General features: G+C 35.6%; 1 protein-coding gene across 2 annotated transcripts in view; it reads right to left on the bottom strand.

Moving 5' to 3' along the window:
* The window catches only part of LOC123541787 (NAD(P)H-hydrate epimerase-like), a 136,569-nt gene that overhangs the window by 40,575 nt on the left and 69,891 nt on the right, over positions 1-26,103 (bottom strand). The gene's annotated exons all lie outside the window — the stretch shown is intronic.

Genomic DNA, 26,103 nt, shown 5'->3' with positions numbered 1-26,103 from the left:
GATAATTACTTGGGTCGCACTTAATTCCAAGCAGAGCCGCAGTATAAAGTTTCCCAGTAGAGTTTTCTCCCAATTAAAATACTCTAATCTTGTTGATTTCATCAAAATACGTCTTTCTTTCCAAAATCTGATATTTTTGCGTCGTTCTACGATGCAGCTTTGTCTAAAATACGTACCATTTGATTTCAGTGTGCATTTAATCACGATCACTGAAATTATGGAAGGAAACAGCTAGCCATTTTGTATATCAACAGAATTACATGTATTTCACCATTAGTTTCATAAAGTAGAAGTAGTAAAAAGCTGGCTGCCTGGAAGTTTAAAGTGTTCACTTGTTTAGATTCTAACACAGCTTCCATTTATTCAGAGAAAGATTAAATGATAGTTCTACCAGAGTAAATTTCCCTTGCGTTTTCCAACTTCAACAGTTTTTCCTTTCCTCTTTGTTCAAATAATTGACAAGATTAGAAATTTCCTCTCAAACACATAAGACGTCTGTGCAAGATAGAACTGCCGATACAATAACCGGATAATGAACAGTCAAAGCCAGAAAAAAGTATGTAAGGAAATTAGACTTTTCATCTGATTTATGTAACATGTTGTCACATTATCACATCCTTGACTGCAGCAAGTCAGACTAACCTTTGAAAGTTGACTTAGAACATTCAGATTTTTTTTTTTTATATAAATGGCCACACCGATCTTGATTTGAATACTGGTATTATTAGTTGGAATATGATAAATATGATCTGTATCAAACGTCTCATTATCAGTCTAAAAATCAAATAATCAAACACACAAAAGAATAGTACTGGTAAGGGTAGATTTCTTGGAAGCACAGTGCACCACAAACACAGCCTCACAGCCACACATTTTCAAAGTAGGCCTACAACAAAATGAAGCTGTAATGGAAGTACATTTGCTTAACCATTTCCATCATTTAAGTGTACTCACGCAAGCTGGACTTGTCTGTTAGTATCTTGCCACAGTTATTGAGTTGTGTTTTTACTCTGTGCTAAGATAAACAAGATGCATGCATGTTTTGACTGCTAGCTAAATTCAAAGGCACCTCTGACAAGCAAGCCAACATGAAACACTTTAAGGAAACACCTTTTTCAAAGTTATTTATTCTTATTCAGGCACTCACATTTATTTACCCATGAGTTTCAAAGTAAATAAAAATGGCTATTTTCTATGCAACTTTATTCACATATGGAAAAATACCATTCATATCAACATTTATTGCTAGCTGTCTTTTAAAGAAAGGTATCACAAACCCCAAGTTCAAGCGGTTCATGAGAAGAAGTTGTTTCAAGGTTTTTCTATTTTTAGCTCTAGCTGCCCCTAAAAGGGGCCAAGCGCCCCCATCTGAACAAATTTGGGAGAGGACCTTATAATGATGCTACAGACCAAGTCTGATGAAGATTCATCAAGTGGTTTATGAGAAGAATTTGTTTAAAGTTTTTTCTCTTTTTAGCTCTAGCAGCCCCTAAAACAGGCCAAGTGCCCCCATTTGAACAAATTTTGGAGAGGAACATATAATGATGCTACAGACCAAGTTTGATGAAGATCAATCTAGTAGTTCATTTTAAGAAGTCATTTAAATATATTTCTATTTTTAGCTCTAGCGGCTCCTAAAAAGGGCCAAGTGCCCCCATATGAACAAAGTAGAACAAGTATGAACAAAGCGGTACATGAGAAGAAGTCGTTTCAAAGTTTTTCCATTTTTAGCTCTAAGGTGTCTTTAAAAGTGCCCCCATTTGAACAAACTTGGGAGAGGACCTTATAATGATGCTACAGACCAAGTTTGATGAAGATCCATCTAGCGGTTCATGAGAAGAAGTTGTTTAATGTTTTTTTTTCTATTTTTAGCTCTAGCAGCCCCTAAAAGGGGCAAAGTGCCCCCATTTGAACAAAGTTTGATGAAGATCAATCCAGTGGTTCATACGAAGAAGTCATTTGAACGTATTTCTATTTTTACCTCTAGCGGCTCCAAAAAGGGGCCAAGTGCCCCATTTCGAACAAATTTGGGAAAGGACTTTATAATAATGCTACAGACCAAGTCTGATGAAGATCCATCAAGTGATTCGACATGAGAAGAAGTTGTTTCTAGGTTTTTCTTTATTTAGCTCTACCTGCCCCTAAAAGGGCCCCCATTTTTAGCCAGGCCTTTAAAAGTGCCCCCATTTGAACAAACTTGGGAGAGGACCTTATAATGATCTTACAGACCAAGTTTGATGAAGATCCATCAAGCAGTTGATGAGAAGAGGTTGTTTAAAGGTTTTTCTATTTTTAGCTCCAGCTAAAAGGGGCCAAGCGCCCCCATTGCAACAAACTTGGAAGAGGACCTTATAATAATGCTACAGACCAAGTTTGATGAAGATCCATCAAGCAGGTTATTCTTTTTTTAGCTCCAGCAGCCCCTAAAACGGGCGAAGTGCCCCCATTTGAACAAACTTGATAGAGGATGCTGCAGACCAAATTTGGTATCACTCTGACCAGTAGTTTCAGAGGAGAATGTTTAAGTAAAACTGTGGATGCCGTACCACCCACCCCAAAGTAATAGCTCACCCTGCACCTTTGGTTCAGGTGAGCTAAAAATCAGACGAGCTAAAAATTTCATAAAATGTTGCTCAAATGTGAATGACTACCTAAGTTCTTCATGTCAGACTAAATCTGCCTCTGCACAATTATCATCTTTATTAATATTTCATACATATTCTTTTAATAATGTCCCACACAAATCACTTTAAAATGTGTAGTTACTTAAATAAACATATATTACAGCACACTTAACTTTGTGGCACCTTGTCCAAACACATTTTTTCTAGAACTGCTTGAACTCAATATGGTGCCATAAAACAATGTACAATATGAACAGCTGAACAATCAGTCTAATCTACTGTGTAAACATTCAGGCATGACATTACTTAGGGATTCATGATTACAATACACAGATGCAAAACATACTTTCTCCTAAATAAAACATGAGCAAAAGGTAGACTGATTGGTACCAGAAAACTCTGATAATATCATTTCATGTGACCTGTTGCCTTAATACAACAAGCGGGCCATGAAGGCCCTGTATCGCTCACCTGACCTATTGACCTAAAGATCATCAAGATTAACATTCTGACCAAGTTCCATTAAGATATGGTCAAAAATGTGGCCTCTAAAGTGTCAACTAGCTTTTCCTTTGATTTGACCCGGTGACCTAGTTTTTGACCCAACATGACCCAGATTCAAACTTGAGCAAAAGGTAGACTGATTGGTACCAGAAAACTCTGATAATATCATTTCATGTGACCTGTTGCCTTAATACAACAAGAGGGCCATGAAGGCCCTGTATCGCTCACCTGAACTATTGACCTACAGATCATCAAGATTAACATTCTGACCAAGTTTCATTAAGATATGGTCAAAAATGTGGCCTCTAAAGTGTCAACTAGCTTTTCCTTTGATTTGACCCGGTGACCTAGTTTTGACCCAACATGACCCAGATTCGAACTTGACCTAAAGATCATCAAGATTAACATTCTGACTAAGTTTCATGAAGATACAGTCATAAATGTGGCCTCTAGAGTGTTAAAGCCCTGCTCCGAGGCTATTCAAATTCTTTTGTGTGTATGCAACCCATGATTACAATAGCTAGGGAACAGTTAACGGCCACGTGCCACACTTAAGCACGCAAAACCACAGGTATTTCATATAGAATTTAATATAAAATAGACTCTATTTTGACAGGCGTCACTGTACATATCAGGATTTTCATGCTTTTTCAGTGACAATTAAAAGGTAGGACGGAGCAGGGCTTTAACAAGGTTTTCCTTTGATTAGACCTAGTGACCTAGTTTTTGACCCAACATGACCCAGATTTGGACTTGACCTATAGATCATCAAGATTAACATTCTGACAAAGTTTCATTAAGATATGGTCATAAATGATGTGGCCTCTACAGTGTTAACTAGCTTTTCCTTTGATTTGACCTGGTGACCTAGTTTTTGATCCTACATGACCCAAATTCAAACTGGACCTTGAGATCATTAGGATTAACATTCTGACTAAGTTTTATGAAGATAAAGTCATAAATGTGACCTCTAGAGTGTTAACAAGCTTTTCCTTTGATTTGACCTGGTGACCTAGTTTTTTGACCCCAGATGACCCAGCATCGAACTCGTCCAAGATCTTATTGAGGGTAACATTCTGACCAAGTTTCATTAAGATTGGGCCAAAATTGTGACCTCTAGAGTGTTAACAAGCTTTTCCTTTGCTTTAGCCTGGTGACTTAGTTTTTGACCTCAGGTGACCCAATATCGAAACAATCCAAGATTTTACTGAGGGTAACATTCTGACATAGTTTCATTAAGATTGGGCCAAAATTGTGACCTCTAGAGTGTTAACATGCTTTTCCTTTGATTTGACCTGGTGACCTAGTTCTTGACCCTAGATGACCCAATATCGAACTCGTTCAAGATTTTATTGAGGGTAACATTCTTACCAAGTTTTATTAAGATTAGGCTAAAGTTGTGACCTCTAGAGTGTTAACAGTCAAATTGTTGACAACGGACTGACGACCACGGATGACGGACGACGGACACAGGGCGATCACAGGTGAGCTAAAACTTGCACACAAAAAACAATCAATTTCACGGAAAACAAAAGAGAAACTGATTTGTATCAGTATCAATAGTTTCGAAACAAATCTATCATCAAATGCAATGAAGTATCCTGACAATGTAATAAACTTAAGGAGATTTAATTTGACCTTAACAGCTTGGCTTCCCATACCAAAATGCTATGTTCTTCCTGTTACAGGAAGCCTGCTTTAAACATTGATCAGTTAAATAGACAATGCTAAATTGACTGACATTGACTATAAAAGTTCATTAGCTCTAAAATAACTAAAAATAGAGTATTACATATAATACGAATACAAATTGCTCATTTAAGCTTCAACAAATTTTAGGTCTAATTGAGCTATTTCCAATTATAATTTAGTTCATTACATTAGAAGCCACCTTTCTAAAGTACCATCTATTGTCCAACATTTTGGTTTTACTGGCAACTTTTTCACACAACAGTAAGATGCACATAAAGGTGTTTATGTCAGGTACCAAATAGGCATCAGAAATCCTCCAACCGTTTGGATGCCTGCCTCATTCTGATTCAAACTTATTGTTTTTCTTAAAAATCATAAGAACTGCATCTTTCTCTATTACAGTGACACATGAAACATTTAAAATATACTTTATCGGGTAAAACTACATTCATACTAGGTTCAAATACTTTCATCCATTATTACCATGCAGACCTATGTGCAAGTAAAATAAAGACACTGTCTTGTTTAAGAATTTTGCAAAAATCTTTGCCCTTGCTCACGACCAAGTTTTAGCTAATATTCCAGAAATTGTTTAACAATTCTATTTTCTTTAAAAAGCTCATTTCTCAGAATGTAACAATTAAGATGCACTCTCTCCGCATGTGGCCTAGTTGCAAGTGAAAATGTCAAGTCTGATATATCTGACTAAATGATATTTTGATCTTACATTCATTTTGTCACATCATTCTTTGCTCTTTTCAATAGTTTTCACCACAATCTTATATATCTGAGTCCCCTCAGTAAATAACATTGGAATATCACACCCTAATGTTTTGCATGTAACCTTCATTATTGGTATTGAAAAGAAATCAGGGGAGGTAATTATATGAAAAATATAGTCTAGATTCATCTAACGCTCCTTGCAAAATCAGATTGTCTTGCAGACAATTGTCCATGGACATTTTTCCTTACAAAATCTCTCATTTCTAACTCATTATCAAAATTTCCAGATTTATAGATCTTATATAATCTTCTGAAACAAATGAGTGGATTTGTTATTGTAGTTCTTCTACAAAAACTTTAATCAATCAACTTCTGCTACCCTGCAACAGAGACCTTAATAATAACAGAATAGCAGCCTGTGATACAGATTCGAAGTAAATTAAATGCCTACCTTCAATCAATCAATCTACTGTGAGCATGTAAGGTTATATACTTAAAACCTTTGCAAATAATTTTTTAGTTCACTGATTTATAACAAGGCATTCTACAAGAATCCATCAGGATACCAAGATGCCAGGGACAAAGACAGAAGTCATTCACCCAGAAAGCCACTTCAATTTCCGTTAGTTTAGCATAAACACAAAGTTTAACAAGCATATATCCTGACCTGGTGGGATAATGTTTGGTAACACGAAACGATCGATCAACCAATGTGAAAAGAATTATATGAAAGCTACATAAATAATAGTTGGATCTATTTAAAGATGTGCCACAAAATCACTGTGTAAATCTTTTGAATTTCCAGATGGTTATAATGCATGATTTGCATGACTGAAGAAAATGAGAAGGTACAAATTGACAGTGACATAATTATAAGTCCAAGTAGACTTGAAGATAATGTGTTTAATGTCTAAATATATGTAGTAAACAGAGTATAATAATGTATTAAGGTGAGTTTAGAACACATTTTGTCTCTACAGTGTGAGATAGTTATTATTCTATGTTGTTTTTTTTTAAACTACAGTGGAAAGAAAATGACTGACTTAAGTTTGCAGATGAAGTTGTAAAATCAAATTTTATTCAGGGAGGGCCTAAATTGTCCACCTATCATGTAGAGATAGCTGTATTATAGCAGTATTATCAGAATGATTTGCATGAAGTTCATGTAAGAGGAAAAAGTAGGTCACTAGGTTGTGGTGGGTCTTTAAGTAAAAAAACTTTTCAAATAAAATTAAACTGAATATAACTTTTTGAAATGGTAGTTTAACTAAGATTAAAGGCGGTCTATCACATTCCAGCAACATTTTATAACATATTTCAGTTTTCATATATTCTGTTAGAGATTTATTTAACATGTTTAAGGAACAAAAATACCAATTACATAGAGTCAGATTCCTATTGAAGATGTGTATTTTAAAACTTTTCATAAAATTTTGTAATTACCTCCCTTTAACATAAAAAAAAACATTTAAAAAGTAGAGTTTCAAGATAATTTACATTTGATAAATACTGAGATATTTTAACAACCTGAAACAAAAGGCAAGTTTTAAAACAGCATGTAGTTAAGTTAGGGAATTCATCTATTTTCAATCTATCTTGGTGAACCTATAAAATAGTGCAATATGTTAAATACACTGACACTGATAAAGTCCAAGTAGCTCAAAAATCCCTTGCAATCAGGTCTTGTCTTAATACCAATGTAAATAAAAGGCTATAAATTGCTCAATTTATCTGCTCAATTTATCTGCTTCTTTAATAGGCTCTTGCCAACATTAATCAAGCTTTCCTATATTTCCAATCTAAGTTTACTGTAATGTCTCCATTCAGGACTATACCAGTGATTGCCCAGCACTTGATTGTTTGTTTTTAAGTCACACCTACACTTAAGTCCATACTGGAGATTGAAATGGTAGAAGGAATCATGACTAAACATCCGCCAGCCATTTGAATAGCAGTAATTTTTTGCTTAAAACCCATCAACTCATAAAATCAAACCGCATTGACTTCTTTCTTACAACATACAGGAATAGCAACTTATTGTCATTTCAATAATCTTATCCATAAAGACATTTGGTAGAGGGTTGCCCAAAGAATATTGTCAGCTGTTTTTAGCTCACCTGTCACAAAGTGACAAGGTGAGCTTTTGTGATCGCACGGTGTCCGTCGTCCGTCGTCCGTGCGTGCGTGCGTCCGTAAACTTTTGCTTGTGACCACTCTAGAGGTCACATTTTTCATGGGATCTTTATAAAAGTTGGTCAGAATGTTCACCTTGATGATATCTAGGTCAAGTTCGAAACTGGGTCACGTGCCATCAAAAACTAGGTCAGTAGGTCTAAAAATAGAAAAACCTTGTGATCTCTCTAGAGGCCATATATTTCATGAGATCTTCATGAAAATTGGTCAGAATGTTCACCTTGATGATATCTAGGTCAAGTTCGAAACTGGGCCACGTGCCATCAAAAACTAGGTCAGTAGGTCTAAAAATAGAAAAACCTTGTGACCTCTCTAGAGGCCATATATTTCACAAGATCTTCATGAAAATTGGTCAGAACGTTCACCTTGATGATATCTAGGTCAAATTCGAAACTGGGTCACGTGCCATCAAAAACTAGGTCAGTAGGTCAAATGATAGAAAAACCTTGTGACCTCTCTAAAGGCCATATTTTTCATGGAATCTGTATGAAAGTTGGTCTGAATGTTCATCTTGATGATATGTAGGTCTTTTTCGAAACTGGGTCACGTGCGGTCAAAAACTAGGTCAGTAGGTCTAAAAATAGTAAAACCTTGTGACTTCTCTAGAGGCCATATATTTCACGAGATCTTCATGAAAATTGGTCAGAATGTTCATCTTGATGATATCTAGGTCAAGTTCGAAACTGGGTCACATGCCTTCAAAAACTAGGTCAGTAGGTCAAATAACAGAAAAACCTTGTGACCTCTCTAGAGGCCATATTTTTCATGGGATCTGTGTGAAAGTTGGTCTGAATGTTCATCTTGATGATATCTAGGTCAAGTTCAAAAGTGGGTCACGTGCCATCAAAAACTAGGTCAGTAGGTCAAATAATAGAAAAACCTTGTGGCCTCTCTAAAGGCCATATTTTTCATGGGACCTGTATGAAAGTTGGTCTGAATGTTCATCTTGATGATATCTAGGTCAAGTTCGAAACAGGGTCATGTGGGTTCAAAAACTAGGTCAGTAGGTCTAAAAATAGAAAAACCTTGTGACCTCTCTAGAGGCCATACTTGTGAATGGATCTCCATAAAAATTGGTCAGAATGTTCATCTTGATGATATCTAGGTCAAGTTTGAAACTGGGTCATGTGCCTTAAAAAACTAGGTCAGTAGGTCAAATAATAAAAAAACCTTGTGACCTCTCTAGAGGCCATACTTTTCATGGGATCTGTATGAAAGTTGGTCTGAATGTTCATCTTGATGATATCTAGGTCAAGTTTGAAACTGGGTCAACTGCGGTCAAAAACTAGGTCAGTAGGTCTAAAATTATTAAAATCTTTTGACCTCTCTAGAGGCCATATTTTTCAATGGATCTTCATGAAAATTGATCTGAATGTTCACCTTGATGATATCTAGGTCAATTTCGAAACTGGGTCACGTGCGGTCAAAATCTAGGCCAGTAGGTATAAAAATAGAAAAACCTTGTGACCTCTCTAGAGGCCATACTTTTCATGAGATCTTCATGAAAATTAGTGAGAATGTTCATCTTGATGATATCTAGGTAAAGTTCAAAACAGGGTCACGTACCTTCGAAAACTAGGTCAATAGGTCAAATAATAGAAAAACCTTGTGACCTCTCTAGAGACCATATTTTTCAATGGATCTTCATGAAAATTGGTCAGAGTTTTTATCTTGATAATATCTAGGTCGAGTTCAAAACTGGGTCACATGAGCTCAAAAACAAGGTCACTATGTCAAATAATAGAAAAAACGAGGTCATACTCAAAACTGGGTCATGTGGGAAGAGGTGAGCGATTCAGGACCATCATGGTCCTCTTGTTTGTTGTTGTTGTTTTAATCATTTTGGTGTTCAGGAAAGCCACTATACATTAAGAACTTCAATCCAGCCATTACAAAGGAGATGTTTATCAGCATTAACTCAATACATTCCTAAAATGCCATCCAACAATTATCTGTGTTAACCCTTACCCTGCTAAATTTCTATAATGAACTTGTCCATCTTTCAATTTGGACAGTACCAGGAGCTATTAAAAGGGATGCTTACCAAAAAGATACTGACCGTATGACTAACAGTGCAGATCATGATCAGACTGCACAAATCATGATCTACACTGGTCGCAAAGGCAGAATCAATTGTGTCCATCATGCTAGGGGAAGGGTTAAACTAGTACCATCCTTGTAATATATCAGTTTATCTTTCTAGCATGTATTCTACAGACTTCTAACAGAAACATCACAAAAGCACTTTTGCATTAACGGCAGAATTTAATTGTCTTTAATGCTGGTCTCTAACCAATCAGTATCTCTGATCATGTACAGTTTTATGTTACAATTACCACCAGCCTTCAACTTGATAGCTTGCAGACTAACAGAAAGGTATCTTGATGGAAAATCATTCCAAAATGTTGAATAACAACACATATACCATTTAGTATACTAAGAAAGATTTGTTAATTTCCATTAGTTTAGTGTAAAAAGAAATTCAACATTGTGTATATCCGGACTTGACGCAATCCCTGAAATAACAAAAGATGACAAAGCATACTGGATCTGATCTGTCTCTGTCATCAAACCAAGCTAAACCTGAGAATTGGTAAGCTGTAAATTATAGATTCTATTTGCAGAATTTGACTAAAATAGAACATAATTACAAACACAATTAAGCTGTTGATATTGGGAAGTGAAAATGACAATGCAACAGTAACATTAGCCAGATGTTATTTAAGAACGTACAAAATGGAAAGGTAAGGGGAGAGAAGTTTAAGTGTGTACATAGGAATGACTCTGTATAATAAGAAAGAGGTAAGAGGGAAAGTTAAATACATCTGTGGTGTAATGGAAAAAATGGTTGCTTTATTGCTGTGAGGTAAAAGGGCCAGTGCCTCTTTACTTTGAGAGGAACGTTGTACAGTTTAGTGTGAAGGTAAAGGGGAAGAAAAATTCTGAGGTAAAGTTAATGTCAGGGTTTGAAAGAAATTTTCTGAGAAGTCACCTTTAGGTGGCCCCTACTGTAAAAGTAAAAGCCCAGATATAGGATGTATTTAATTGCCAGCTGTACTAAAACTGATTTTTCATTAAATGCAGTTAAGCCTGTATTGTTGCACATGTGACTGGGAATCAGAGTTGAATGAAGTTCATTTTGTCTACCTCTGTTTGCTGGTCCCATCCCCAACTTAGGACTTTTGTCCCCAATGTATTATGTGGAACCTTTTGAACAACTTTTATAGAGGACCCAGACCAAGTTTCATCAAATCTATTCAGTGGTTTTGGATGAGATGAGGCAAACACAACATGATCACAATAGCTAAAAATGCATATTTTACAAAATCTTTATAATATTATGGAAACAGGGGTCAGGGTTCCCATTCACGTAAATATGTACGTTTTTCACGTATAAATTTCGATCTGAAATGTACAGAAAATTGCTCCTGTACGTGTATACGCAAGCAAATTGCCGACCTGAGGAAGATGCTAAATTGTTCTAAATCAAAGAAACAGCGAACATACAATGCAATCAATATGAAAGTAGCTGAAAAATGAACAGTTTGTGGAATTCCAGTGTCTATTTTTAGACATGTCGGGTGTTACTCGACTGGTTCTGTGTAAAATATTTAACGCGCATTCAAGTTTATAATAAATAGAAAATTGTAGAGACAGTCTAACACGTGGTATTTTTTTGAGTGACATAATCAAATGCTGTCTGCATATGCAAGAAAAATGAACCAAACTATTTACTAACTGATTTATTTAATAAACAGCGAGGGCAGGTGATGTCAACAGCCGTGCCCAAAGGTGTATAACGTCTGAATCCTGAATATCAAAGACTGATAAATCAGCAACAAATAACAGTAATTGCATACTAAGCATGTAAACAAAATACAAGTCAACATTAATGCTAGAGTTTTGTGCAAAACTGTTATGGATAAAGAATGAAATAAATTTCATAATAAAGTCTATAGTAGAAATAATTAAAGTTTGAAATATAAAAAACTTCAACTTTTGAAGTTCCACCCCCAGTTTGATGACCTAGGGGGTACAGAGCTCCAGATAAGCTGCATATTTGCGTATTTACGCAATTAAAATTGCAGAAAACCCAATTGAATTCATACAGTGTGTGTACAGAAACGCAAGTTAAATTCCTAATACCCAATTCTTAAACAAGAGGACCATGATGGTCCTGAATCGCTCACCTCTTCCCACATGATCCAGTTTTGAGTATGACGTCGTTTTTTCTATTATTTGACATAGTGACCTAGTTTTTGAGCTCATGTGACCCAGTTTTGAACTTGACCTAGATATTATAAAGATAAAAATTCTGACCAATTTTCATGAAGATCCATTGAAAAATATGGTCTCTAGAGAAGTCACAAGGTTTTTCTATTATTTGACCTATTGACCTAGTTTTTTAAGGCACGTGACCCAGTTTCAAACTTGACCTAGATATCATCAAGGTGAACATTCTGACCAATTTTCATGAAGAACCATTCAAGGGTATGGCCTCTAGAGAGGTCACAAGCTTTTTCTATTTCAAGACCTACTGACCTAGTTTTTGATCGCAGTTGACCCAGTTTCAAACTTGACCTAGATATCATCAAGATAAACATTCAGACCAACTTTCATACAGATCCCATGAAAAATATGGCCTCTAGAGAGGTCACAACGTTTTTTCATTATTTGACGTACTGACCTACCTTTTGAAGGCACGTGACCCACTTTCGAACTTGACTTAGATATCATCAAGGTGAACATTCTGACCATTATTTATGGAGATCCATTCACAAGTATGGCCTCTAGAGAGGTCACAAGGTTTTTCTATTTTTAGACCTACTGACCTAGTTTTTGACCGCACATGACCCTGTTTTGAATTTGACCTAGATATCATCAAGATGAACATTCAGACCAACTTTCATGAAGATCCATTGAAAAATATGGCCTTTAGAGAGGAAACAAGGTTTTTCTATTATTTGACCTACTGACCTAGTTTTTGATGGCACGTGACCCACTTTCAAACTTGACCTAGATACCATCAAGATGAACATTTTGACCAACTTTCATACAGATCCCATGGAAAATATGGCCTCTAGTTCGGTCACAAGGTTTTTCTATTATTTGACCTACTGACCAAGTTTTTGATGGCACGTGACCCACTTTCGAACTTGACTTAGATATCATCAAGGTGAACATTCTGACCAATTTTCATGAAGATTTCATGAAATATATGGCCTCTAGAGAGGTCACAAGGTTTTCCTATTTTTAGACCTACTGACCTAGTTTTTGTCCGCATGTGACCCAGTTTCGAACTTGACCTAGATATCATCAAGATAAACATTCAGACTAACTTTCACACAGATCCCATGAAAAATATGGCCTTTAGAGAGGTCACAAGGTTTTTCATCTATTTGACCTACTGACCTAGTTTTTGAAGGCACGTGACCCAGTTTCGAACTTGATCTAGATATCATCAAGGTGAACGTTCTGACCAATTTTCATGAAGATCTTGTGAAATATATGGCCTCTGGAAAGGTCACAAGGTTTTTCTATTTTCAGACCTACTGACCTAGTTTTTGACGGCACATGACCCAGTTTCGAACTTGACCTAGATATCATCAAGATGAACATTCAGACCAACTTTCATACAGATCCCATGAAAAATATGGCCTTTAGAGAGGTCACAAGGTTTTTCTATTATTTGACCTACTGACCTAGCTTTTGATGGCACGTGACCCAGTTTCGAACTTGACCTAGATATAATCAAGATGAACGTTCTGACCAACTTTCATGAAGATCTTGTGAAATATATGGCCTCTAGAGAGGTCACAAGGTTTTTCTATTTTTAGACCTACTGACCTAGTTTTTGAAGGCACGTGACCCAGTTTCGAACTTGACCTAGATATCATCAAGGTGAACATTCTGACCAACTTTCATAAAGATCCCATGAAAAATGTGACATCTAGAGTGGTCATAAGCAAAAGTTTATGGACGCACACACAGACGGACGGACGGACGACAGACATCGCGCGATCACAAAAGCTCACCTTGTCACTTTGTGACAGGTGAGCTAAAAATCGCTTGCGTATCGCATTTTCCTTATAACTAGAATGGAGACGAGACTTGGTTATACGTTACCACAGAACAGGTTGCAATTTATCGGAAAAATTACAGGACCATACAGTCGGCTGATCTGTGTTATTTGGACGCTTTGTAAACAATTTCTTTGCGCCGATAAAATGTAAAAGAGGTTGCAGAAAAAAACATTGTTGCAGCACAAACAAACAAATTAGTGGGATATTTTGCTGTTCAACAATGACAGTGATTTGTTTGTGACAATGTAGTGTCACCAATACTGGACGACATCTTTTAGGAGAATGCATATTGCGGTAACCCCAGTGAAAATGTCACCAAAATCTCAGTGAAATTTCACCAAATTTCATTGAAATTTCATTGAAACGGGTGAAATTTAACAAAATGATAAAAATTTAGTGGAATTTCACTAAAATTTCAATGAAATTTGGTGCAATTCATTTCTCACCAAAATTTATTTTCAGTGAAATTTTGATTGTCAAATTTTTGTGAGCAAAATTTTGGTGAGAAAATCTGATGAAGTTATACATCATTATTTAAAAGTAAAGCCTTACTATGTACACTCATGTGCCAAAATAATGTCCTAAAATGGCCACCAAGTTATTAATTAATAGGGGACAGCAAATTCAAAGCATATTTTCTTCTAATTGAAATGCAATTAAGGGTAGGATAATTTTTCAGGGTTACAAATTATATTAGCACCAAGGGAAATAACTGGTGATTACATATTTCGTCTGTAAAGTCACATTGATAGAAGATTTGATTCCATCTGTGAAAAATACCATATTTTCATTACATGAACATGGTTATAGTGGAAGAAAAATTGCAGAATAATTGAAAATTGATAGTTCTACAGTAAATAAGTGTTTAAAGCTTTTAAAACAATGCTGAAAATTTAGAAAACATTGATGTAAACAAGTGGGTGGGGAAATGTAGAAAAAAAGAAGATAAGTGTGAGACTAACATAAACACCACAGGAATGATCCTTAGGTAGCCCCCTTCAAAATTATTCAAAGAATTGAAATTCAAGGAGAACTCTGGTTGTCATGGCAACCAAAAGGAAAAACTTTAAAAATCTTCTTGTCCAAAACCTCAGTTCATAGGGCTTTTATATTTGGTATGTATCATATCTGACATATCATCTAGTGGTCCTCTACCACGATAGTTCAAATTATTCCCCTAGGGTCCAATATGGCCCCGCCCTGGGGTCACTTGGTTTATATAGACTTATATAGGGAAAAACTTTGAAAATCTTCTTGTCAAAAACCACAGGGCCTAAGGGCTTTGATATTTGGTACCATATGCAACATTATCTTGAGGTCTACTACCAAGTCTTTTCAAATTATGTCGCTGGAGTGAGAAGAGGCCCATACCCGGGGTCCCAAGTTTTACATAGACTTATAAAGAAAAAGACTTAAGGGTTTTTTTTCGGCCGTTTTTATAGCCGATATTGGGCTATATTCCCAAAGCCAAAAAGTATGTGTTTTTTTCCCAAAATGAGTGCAAAAATTCCCAATCTACATTCTGAAAAAAAAAAAATCATCAAAATTGCACAAACATTGACTAAATTATGGACAATTTTGTAATGGCAGTATGTTCAAGAGGTTGTACAATGTGAAACAAGTGTATGAGAAAGTGCTTAAACGCATCCTTACTATATCCTATGGGACTAAAATTAATATTTCCCAATCTGGAACATTTATGCGTCAAAATTCCCAATTTTGGGGGTATAGGCTATGTTCCCAAAACAGCAAGAAAAACCCCTGGACTTTAAAAATCTTCTTTCCTGAAACCACAAGACTTAGGCCTTTGATATTTGGTATGTAATATTGCCGTATGGTCCTCTACCTTGATTGTTCAAATAATTACCCAGGGATGAAAAGAGGACCCACCACGGGGGTCCCAAGTTTTACACAGACTTACATCTAGGCATTTGTTTTTAAAAATGTTCATGTCTGTAAGTTCAAGGCCTAAGCCTTTGATTTTTGGTATGTAGCATTGCCTAGTGGTTCCCTAACAAATTTGGTCAAATTATGCCTCTGGAATGAAAAGAGGCCCCAGCCTGAGGGTCACTTGTTATATGACTTACATAGAAAAAAAATACTTCAAAAATGTTCTGATCTTTTTTCCTAGATTATTCAAGTACAATTAACTGATGACAACCCCAAGTAATTTGGGGTTACCTGACTTTGACCTTGACCTTAGTAACTTTTTTGCTTTGAAATTTCAACAAATTCTTTGCATGAAATTTCATTGATATTTCTGTCAAATTTTGGCAAAATTTTGACAAAATGTCTTTGAAATTTCTCTGAAAGAATTTGGCAAAATATTGATGAAATTTGGTGAAATTTCACAGAAATATCAATAAAATTTTGCCAAAATTCACCGAAAGAATTTGGCAAAATAATGATGAAATTTGGTGAAATTTCACAGAAATATCAATAAAATTTTACCAAAATTCACCGAAAGAATTTGGCAAAATAATGATGAAATTTGGTGAAATTTCACAGAAATATCAATGAAATTTCACCGAAAAAATTGGCAAAATATTTATAAAATTTGGTGAAATTTCACAGAAATATCAATGAAATTTCATCAAAATTCACCAAAAGAATCTGGCAAAATATTTCTGAAATTTGGTGAAATTTCACAGAAATTTTACTGTTATTTTGGCGAAATTTTAATGAAATTTCAACAAAATTTTACTGATAATTTGCCAAAATCTTTCACTGTTATTTTACTGATATTTTATTGAAATTTCATTGAAATATCAGTGAAATTTCACTGATCATTTTCACTGGGGAATCGTTCGGGATATTGTGGATGAACTGATCTCTGACTGCATTAAAAGTGAAAAAGAAAACAACAGTATGAAACATTCATTACAATTTTAAATACATTTTTGTATTAAACATTGAAGGGCGCCATTAAAATACTTAGTCAGTCCTGTCTAATGATATATACCATGTATACTGTAAGCAAAAAATACTCATTTGTTAGTGCGAGATTGGTAAAATACCCAAATGGTTTTAGCAAATACCTAATTACTTTTGAAAAGGCTGGGTAATGATATTATTTTTACCCAATTCAAATTTCCAATACCCAATTCAGACAAAAAGTGATGGGTAAATACCTAAGTGCACCAAAAGCTTATCTGGAGCTCGGGGGTATAAAAACCCCCACACCAAAAGTCTGGTGGGAACCCTGAGGGGTTTTATGCTAAGACAACCTGACAATTTTTAAACAATTCATTGATCGCACAAATAAAGGCAAGCTACATTTTTTCCCCCAATATTATGGCACAAAAATGTCTGAAAAACACAACACTAACACAGACCAGGTAAATGGCTTGATGTAATCTTAAAGGCACTGATAGATTATGGATCCATCAATGTGAACTGACCTAGCAATATTGCCTCTCTCATTAATTTAAATGAGATACCTATATCATGTGCAATATATTTGCATTTGACAGAAATTTCCATTAAATAACATAATTCTAATAAAATGTAGTTGTATTTCATGTCTAATTTATATATATATAAGTCATTAAAACCATATATATAAATGAAATGAGTATTCCATTAGATTTTCATTTTATCCTACATTCATAATGTTACGTTGTAACAGTGTAAACTCTTTAGAACAAACACCCCTGTAGAATAAAACATGTTTGCTGTTTTGAGATTGTTTGTTGCTCATCGAGATCTAACCAGAGAGAATAGATATCTGTAATTGTCGAGAGGCTGTCGCCATTTCCGAGGTGTTTTAAACACAGGTTATACTGTATACGGTAAAATATATATGCTAGATCACAATCATTATGATATAATGTGCATAATCAAGGAAGCAATTAACAGGTAATTCCCATGATGCATTAAGTATACATCTATCATAATTCTGATGTCATTACCATAAAAGAGATAGTTAATAGTGTTACATACACATTGTAATGCAAAAGGATCATTAGCAACTCCTCAAAACAAGTATATGCTGATCAATTAGTTCATAGATAACTTGAGATAATCAATCTTGATAAAGAAAATTACCAAGTCACCCCAATCTATTTAAAAACCTTCTTATGTACATCAAAGAGAATAAGTTAAAGGGCAATATTATTAGCTAAAAGGTAAGCATCATCGTAGATAAAACTTAACCAGAACTGTTATTATAATAAGTCAGAGGATAGCAATACTTTTTATACTATAACAGCCTTGTTACTAAAGAAAATTAATTGAATGAAAGTAAACTGTGGGCAGTTACTCAACTTATATAATATTATGACATCATTTTAAGGCAATATTTTTTTAGCATTATTGCAGTAATTAATTCATCATTTCAACATTATTAAACAATTCAAATAATTACAAGCAAATTTAGTTTGTCATAAATATTGTCTTAATCTCATACATTTTGCTTACGGTTGGAAATGCACACATTCAGATTTAATGTTAAAACACTAAACTTTTAATCAAGTATATTGTTATATTTCCTACCTAAGTATATCGTCACGCTTCCTTCCAAAAACTGCTACTTAATGCTAGATACTAACTATAATCTCTATTTTGATTACAGATTTCAAAGATGTACGGTGTACATGTTTCAATTAATTTTCTAGAAACAGGTTTATTGCAAAAGTCCTTGCCACTCTCCTGATGGTTTAAAAAGACTGAAATATAACAAAACATTTCTTCCCCTTACCTCTTTAACCAAATATATAAACATCTAAACTTGACTTACAATCAATTAAGCAACCATTTAACTTCAGCATGCAGCCAGTCTGCTTAATTCAAAAACTGACATTTTGTACTAATTTCCACCTGACCTTAGCAGCCAAATTTTAACCTGACTTGAGCAGCAAATGTGCTAACATCCAAAATGGTTTAAATGGTGGCAATTAAAGACTTCTGCAATATTCACATCTGTACAGAATCATTGACAGGCACCTGTATACATGGTGTAATGATCTAGAAAAAAGAAAGTTAATTAAGGCAGCAGTAATTAAAGAAATGGGCTATAACAATACAATGAAACAGCAACCCATATAATCTCAACTGTCACTGATATATATCTGGGGGTAGTGACTAATCCTTGCACAATGACTGCTAGTCTTGTAAATAATTTAGAGCCAAGTTAAAGAGAGTACAAAGCAATTGTTACTTTGATATATACTTCCAGGCCTCACTGGGTACTGTAAATACATTTCCTTGAAGAACTACTACTTCTAAATTGGTTTTAATTGCTAATTTAAAATTTAAACATTTCATACACTGACTAGAAAGTCATTCCTAAAATAACATCAATTATCCAAATGTGGATGTAAAACATTTTTTGCAAGAACAGAATGGAGTGCTGAAGAGTACCTGTTTTTTTTTCAAGCAGTTTCGCTATCATTTAAATTACATTCTATGGTGACTGCTTCTCCAGAAATTTATCTTAGAACATCAGTCTGGTGGAAAGCTTTCTCACTCCCATATGTGGCTTGCCTGGACATAATTATTGTCCACAACAATTACCATCCCATAAATTAACACATCTTTTCAAACATCTTAATTAGAGCCTTCCTATTAGTAAAATAAATTCAGGAAATTATGTACCATAACACACAAAAAAGCAATATCTCTGTTTTATATCAATAAAACAAAGCATTGCAAAAGTCTTTGCCATCCTTTAGACAACAGTCTTGTTGTTAATTTTTAACTAAAAGTGAATATTTCTCTGTGTGTATTATTTTATTTCAGAAAGTGCATGTCTCTGCAAGATCTTGCAAATTCTACTATGACTGAATCAATGGACTAGCTGGTAACAAAATTTCAATCAATCAACTATTTCACACTGTCTAGCAATAAAAGCTTAACCTATTGTTTAACCACATCAAATACACATAACTTCTTTGTAAAAACTCATCCCACCATTAGGATGACCGTATCAGATATACATTAACTTCTTTGTTCATTCAGCTTGACGGAAACCCATCACAAGCCATCATTAAAAGATGTCTGACAACAAAGACAGAAACCATTTACCAAGAAAGCTTTGTTAATTTCCGTTGGCTTGGTAAAACACAAAGTTTCTAGACTTCATGCAATCCCCAAGGTTAATGTAAGAATTGACAAGAACTCAAAGGGTCAATCAATGAAAATGGATCTAGAAATCTCTGCCTTTTATTTAAATATCTGCGCGCGCATACCAGCATCATGTGAATATATATTTTTATATTTAACAGAAAATAAATTTTTAAAATGAAATATTAATTCTCCTAAATTCTACATTGAAAAAAATTCTTTGATATCATAATTCTGACTTTGATGTCTGATTTATATGAACCATAAGGGAAATATTGTGTTTCATGCCTGCAGTAAAATATATTCAAATGAAACAAGAGATGCAGGATGGCCCTATATTGCTCAGTTACAGAGGCTGTTTGAACACTTTGTGAAATAATTTTAAAACAGGACAGAGTTTTCTGACTCTAAAAGCTGCCACTAATTAAAATATAGGCTGTCAATGTGGTGGTGGTGGTGGTTTGGGGGCAGTGTTTTCTGACTCAAAAAGCTTCCACTAAATTAATACATGCGGTGTGTGTTGGTGGTTGCAGATGGTGGGGGGTAGGGCCCTAGTGAACAAATCAATGGAATACCAGTGGAATGCTACATAAATTCCACTGGAATCTGCTATGTTACTGGAATACCAGGGAATTACCAAATATACCACTGGAACTGGAATTTGAAATACCAGTAGACGTGGAACTCCACTGGAATTTGAATTTGAAATACCAGTACAGGTGAAATTCCACTGGAATTTGAATTTGGAATACCATTACAAGTGGAATTCCACTTAACTGAATTTCATGATTTGTGAATAAAATAGCACCCATTTTTGGCAGAAAAATGATGGTTTTTATATAGTTTGAAATTCTGGACCAGATTTATGTGAATAGCATGGTATCAGCTATAGTAAGAGCCTTATATATGTTGAAAACAAAAGAAGTTTAAATCAATTATAAAATGTGATATTTTTTCTGTTTCTTTTATTCATATAATTCTAGTCAGATGCAGTCATATTTGTGTCATTGGTTTTCATGACTTTTATTCTTATACATGTAAATATTTTGATCAGTTCTTGATTTCCATGCTTCTTACTTTGTCAAAATATGTGTTTTTGTTGTGCCTCCACTATGAATGGTGGGGGCATATAATTTTTGTCTAGTGTCGTCCATGCATCTGTACGTCCATCCTTTTGTGTGTATGTGTATAGGAAAAAAAAAGTGACGCGCCTAGCTCAAAAAGTATTTAACAAAAATTGATGAAATATTGCATAAGTCTTTAGCATGATATGAACGTGTGCACCTCCTATTTTTCGTCTGTCTCTGCTCCCTATTTCTAGAGTTATGGCCCCTGAAATAGTCAAAAAAGCACATTTTCACCTTGTGGCGCACCAAGCTCAAAAAGTATTTGATATGAATTGATGAGTCTAAATTATTATGATATGACCTTGTGCACCTCCTATTTCTATTTTCCAGCTGGCAATGCACCCCTCTCCCAAATTCCAGAGTTATGGCCACTGAAATAGTGAAAAATGCACATTTTCATCTTGTGATGATGAACCTACCTCAAAAAAAATTTCATATAGATTAATGAAACCTTGCATGAGTCTATAACATGATATTGACTTCCGGGCTCCTCCTACGTTTCGTGGCCATCGCCTATTTCTAGAGCTATGGCCCCTAAAATAGTGACAAAATGCACATTTTCACCTAGTGACTCACCTGGCTCATAATGTATTTGATATAAATTGATAAAAGCTAGGCATGAGTCCTTATCATGATGTAAACTTGCACATCTCCTATTTTACACATGATGATGACACCAACATCCAATTAAAAGCAACATTGCAAGATATATATTTACCTAACGCAAGGACTTAAGTCACATAATAAACGAATATCCACTGACAGACAGGGCCATCTGTCAGAATCGTCATCTGTCCAGTGTCCCTTGAATGCCCGCCAGTTGCAGTGGGAAAAATGCTGTCCTTGCAGTGCATTTTTTACCATTGAATTTCATTAGATATCATTAGTACCATTTATATTCATTGATTTACCATTGATTTTCATTAGATATCATTAAAATACCATTTTTTTTCATTGACTTACCATTGAAATACCATTTATTTTCCATTAGAATTCTTCCAGGTGAGAGTTGTGGATGTAATTTAACTAGAACAAAAAGGATTTCCACTGCCTTTCAGGGTGGGGGTCATCAGCATTTCACTGGTATTGAGATGATATTCTGCTTGTATTCAGATGGAATTCCACTGGAAACCTGATGGAATTCTACTGGAATCTTGATGGTATACCACTAGTATTTCAAATGGAATTCCACTGGAAACTTGATGGAATTCAACTGGAATCTTGATGGTATACCCCTGGTATTTTCAGTGGAATTCCACTAGAAACTTGATGGAATTCAACTGGAATCTTGATGGTATACCACTGGTATTCTAAGTGGAATTCCACTGGTATTCTGGCAGAATTCCACTGGTATCTGGTGGAATTCCACAGGTATTCTGGTGGAATTCCACTGGTATTTTTCAATGGTATTTTGGTGGGATTCCACTGGTATTCCAAATTAATTCCACTGGAAAATAATCACTATTCGAGTGGAATACCAACACTATTCTGTTGAAAAATACCAGTGGAACTGAGATGGAATTCCAGTTGATGTTCCAGTGGTATTCCAGATGTTCATTTTCACTAGGGGGGTTATTGTAGGTGAGACCCTGAAGAAATTCGGTAGTCGCCCCTCTGGAGCATTGCTGTCAAATCATTCTGAAACCTACCCAGTGGTTTGAGAGGAAAATTTTTTAAGGTATACTGCCATTAGGTAAAACAAACCCCAGTTACTAAAGGTGGATGTCAGCATGGCAGATGATGGATGGACGACAGGCAGATATTGGACATTTAATGATCCTAAAAGCTGAGACACCAATAAATTCGGAAGACAAGATTGTTGCTCTAGAGACTAGCAAAGTTATCTAATGGGAATTGTCTCCCTTTCTAGATAGGTTCTTGTTGCTTTAAGCTACAGTCACACATACGGATATGCGCGTGCGTTGAGGTACGGTGCGGATAGGATTAGTCTGTGGGAGTATAACTATGGAGCAGTACGTCTTAGTATGGGAAAAATGGTGAGAAACAGGAAACAAACAAAACAATACAGGACGCGAATAAGTACTGATAGTACGAGGTACTACGTTGAATTACGTTTTACTGCACCTTGCAACTTGCCAAGCGCACTGACGGGTTTGCGATAAACTACGTTGAACCTATTGCTTAAGTACGAGCAGCTTCGGATAACTACGTTCAGCTACGGCAAGGTATGTAACAGCACAGCACGTTTAAGAACGTTTAACTACGGATGAATAAGTTTCAGTCAAGCTGGACTAAAGTCACGCTCAAATGGCTACGGTTCGCTCAAGCTTTTGTGCATGTTCAAAAGTTGGAGAAACTTGCAAGTTTGGAATAAGTTTTGAATACGTTTTGACCATGTTTTGGTACGGATTAATACAAATGACTTGTAACTCTGAGGTACAGCTCAGGTATGGAGCGATATGGATTACTACGTTTCTGTCCATAGCTAGACGTAGCTATCCGCGACATTTTTGTGACTGGGGTATTATAGAGACTAAGTTATCTATCTTGCATTATCTTCCTTTGTGTGTGTGTGTGTGTGTGTGTGTGTGTGTGTGTGTGTGTGCGTTCAGGTTTAACGTCTTTTTCAACAATTTTTCAGTCATATAAACGACGGTGTCTACTTGTAGCAGTGAGCACAATGCTCAACTTTATAGTGCTGCCTCACTGGAATATCACGCCGTAGACACGTGGCATGATACCCCACCCAGTAACATTATACTGACACCGGGCTGACCAGTCCTAGCACTATCCCCTTAATGCTGAGCGCCAAGCGAGGAAGCTGCTAGTACCATTTTTTACGTCTTTGGTATGACGCGGCCGGGGATCGAACCCACGACCTCCCGCACTCCAAGCGGATGCTTTACCACTAGGCTACCGAGGCGGTTTTATCTTCCTTTGTAAAGAGGTGGTTGTTGCTCTAGTTAGGCTATCTGATCTAATGGAAAATATCTGCCTCTGTGGAGAGTGAGTTAGTAGCTTTCTAGAGACATCATTTAGAATGGTTTTACTGTATATGCTCATAAATATATACTTGCCTGGATCACATGACCATATAATCTGCAGGAAAACAATTAACACATAATTCCCATGATGCATTACCCCTGCTATCATAACTCTGATCTCATTGCCATAAAAGTGGCAGTTAGCTTAGAAACATTGACAGACACATGCTAAAGGTCCATTAATCAGTACATCAATTTAATTCCATGCAACAGTCTGTCTGATCCTGGATATTACAATCAATTAGTAAATAGATAATCAATCATGATAAGGAAAATAAGGAAGGCCAACTAATTTGGAATAATCAAGAAAAAAGGAAAATAAAATACTCAACCCTGCTAAAATTGGTATTTCAATAAAAAACGAAAATCAAAAGGTCAATTTAACCTGCATGAGTTGGTGAATGAAGTAATAGATAGAGACTTAAATCTAACAAGACACTATATATATATAAAGCTGCTGGACTATGACTTTTCAGAAATATTTTTTTCATATTTTTCAAATGTGATAAACACAGTCATTCCAGATCCTAAATATGTACACTGACGAGATATGAAAACGCAACAACATTGTCGTTAGGAGTTTTTTTAAAAACTAATTATAATTAAACAACACACATTTACTGGGAATTTATTTAATTAGCAACTTATCAACAATGCATTTGAAAAATATAACGATGATAACATTCTCCTTTATTATGTAATCACGCTATATTCCATGTCAGTAAGCTTAAACGTTAATACCGGGTATGTCCCCCATTTCTCCTGATCACTTCCTGAAGTCGAGAATGCATTGTGCGACATAGATTCCTGCAGACTCGACAAGGAATGCGCCCCCACTCATAAATCAGCATATTTGTTAACTCCTGTACGTTTGTTGGAGGGTTAGGACGTTGACATATTCAACGTTTTAACTCATACCACAGATGCTCTTTAGGGTTACAGTCAGGTGATAGAGCCGGCCACAGCAACACAGGAATGTTGTTATTGTTTAGTAAGTTCATTGTCACTCTGGCTCTGTGAAGAGGAGCGTTATCTTGCATGAACGTAAGCTGGTTAAGTTGCTGGAATATCGGCAGGACAACGGGCGTAATAATCTGATTTAGATAGCTTTGCGCGTTCAAATTACCATTGCATATCACTAGCTCTGACTTAAAGTTACTGTTGACAGCGCCCCAAACCATAATGCTGCCGCCGCCGTAACGCTTATGCTCCACAACACAATTATCTGCAAAATGTTCATTACAACGACGGTACACACATATCCTTCCGTCTGCGTTGAACAAATTGAATCTACACTCATCAGAAAACAAAACCCTGCTTCAATGGATTGGTTGACCTCTTGTCCCAACGACTATGTTCGCAGTTGATGTCGCTGTAAGTTTACGGTTACAAAGATGACGCTGACGAATGTAAACGTCCTGACGTGGCGTCGTTGCTGGCGTTGCCCCTGGTCGTGGACTATCCAACACGGAGCCAGTACGATTGTATCGCTGAATCAACCGCGAAATTGTCGATTTGTTGACATTAAAACGTCTAGCGACTGCTGTTTGCATAATACCAGTTTCTAACAGTCCTAATATCTGATTTCGATCTGCGTTATTTAACCGCGGCATCACTTTAAAGGTCCAATACTAAGGAAAGTGAACATTTTAATTTCTTTTAAAAAGCACAGAAACTATTTCATTTTATTGGAAAATGAAAGTTGGTATGTAGAAATTCGAAATAAATCGCAGTATATGTACAATTATTTTTCTATGAAGTATGAAGAAAGTTAAAAAGACCTGGGGGGTCATTCTGTCGATTCATTGAAATTTCAACATAATACACATACATTTCTTTGAGTTCCAAAGACCTTCTGTAAATTTTGACCTGCCAATCTTCATTATTTAGTGTCTTGCAGAAGTCTATGCACTGGCTATGAAAAAAATTGCCAACTCACTTTCCCTTAGTAATGCACCTTTAATTTATAACTTTCCAAAATTATATTGATTTTATAAATTGTAGGTGTGTTATGTCCGTTCTCAAATGAAATTTAAAACGAACTGACCACATGGTAAATTTGCACGGAATGCACGAGGAAAAGTTGCGG

The sequence above is a fragment of the Mercenaria mercenaria genome, chromosome 19 (assembly GCF_021730395.1).
Source record: "Mercenaria mercenaria strain notata chromosome 19, MADL_Memer_1, whole genome shotgun sequence".
NCBI lineage: Eukaryota > Metazoa > Mollusca > Bivalvia > Venerida > Veneridae > Mercenaria > Mercenaria mercenaria.
Note: the sequence above shows the minus strand (reverse complement) of the source record. Positions and strands in the feature narration are given on the sequence as shown.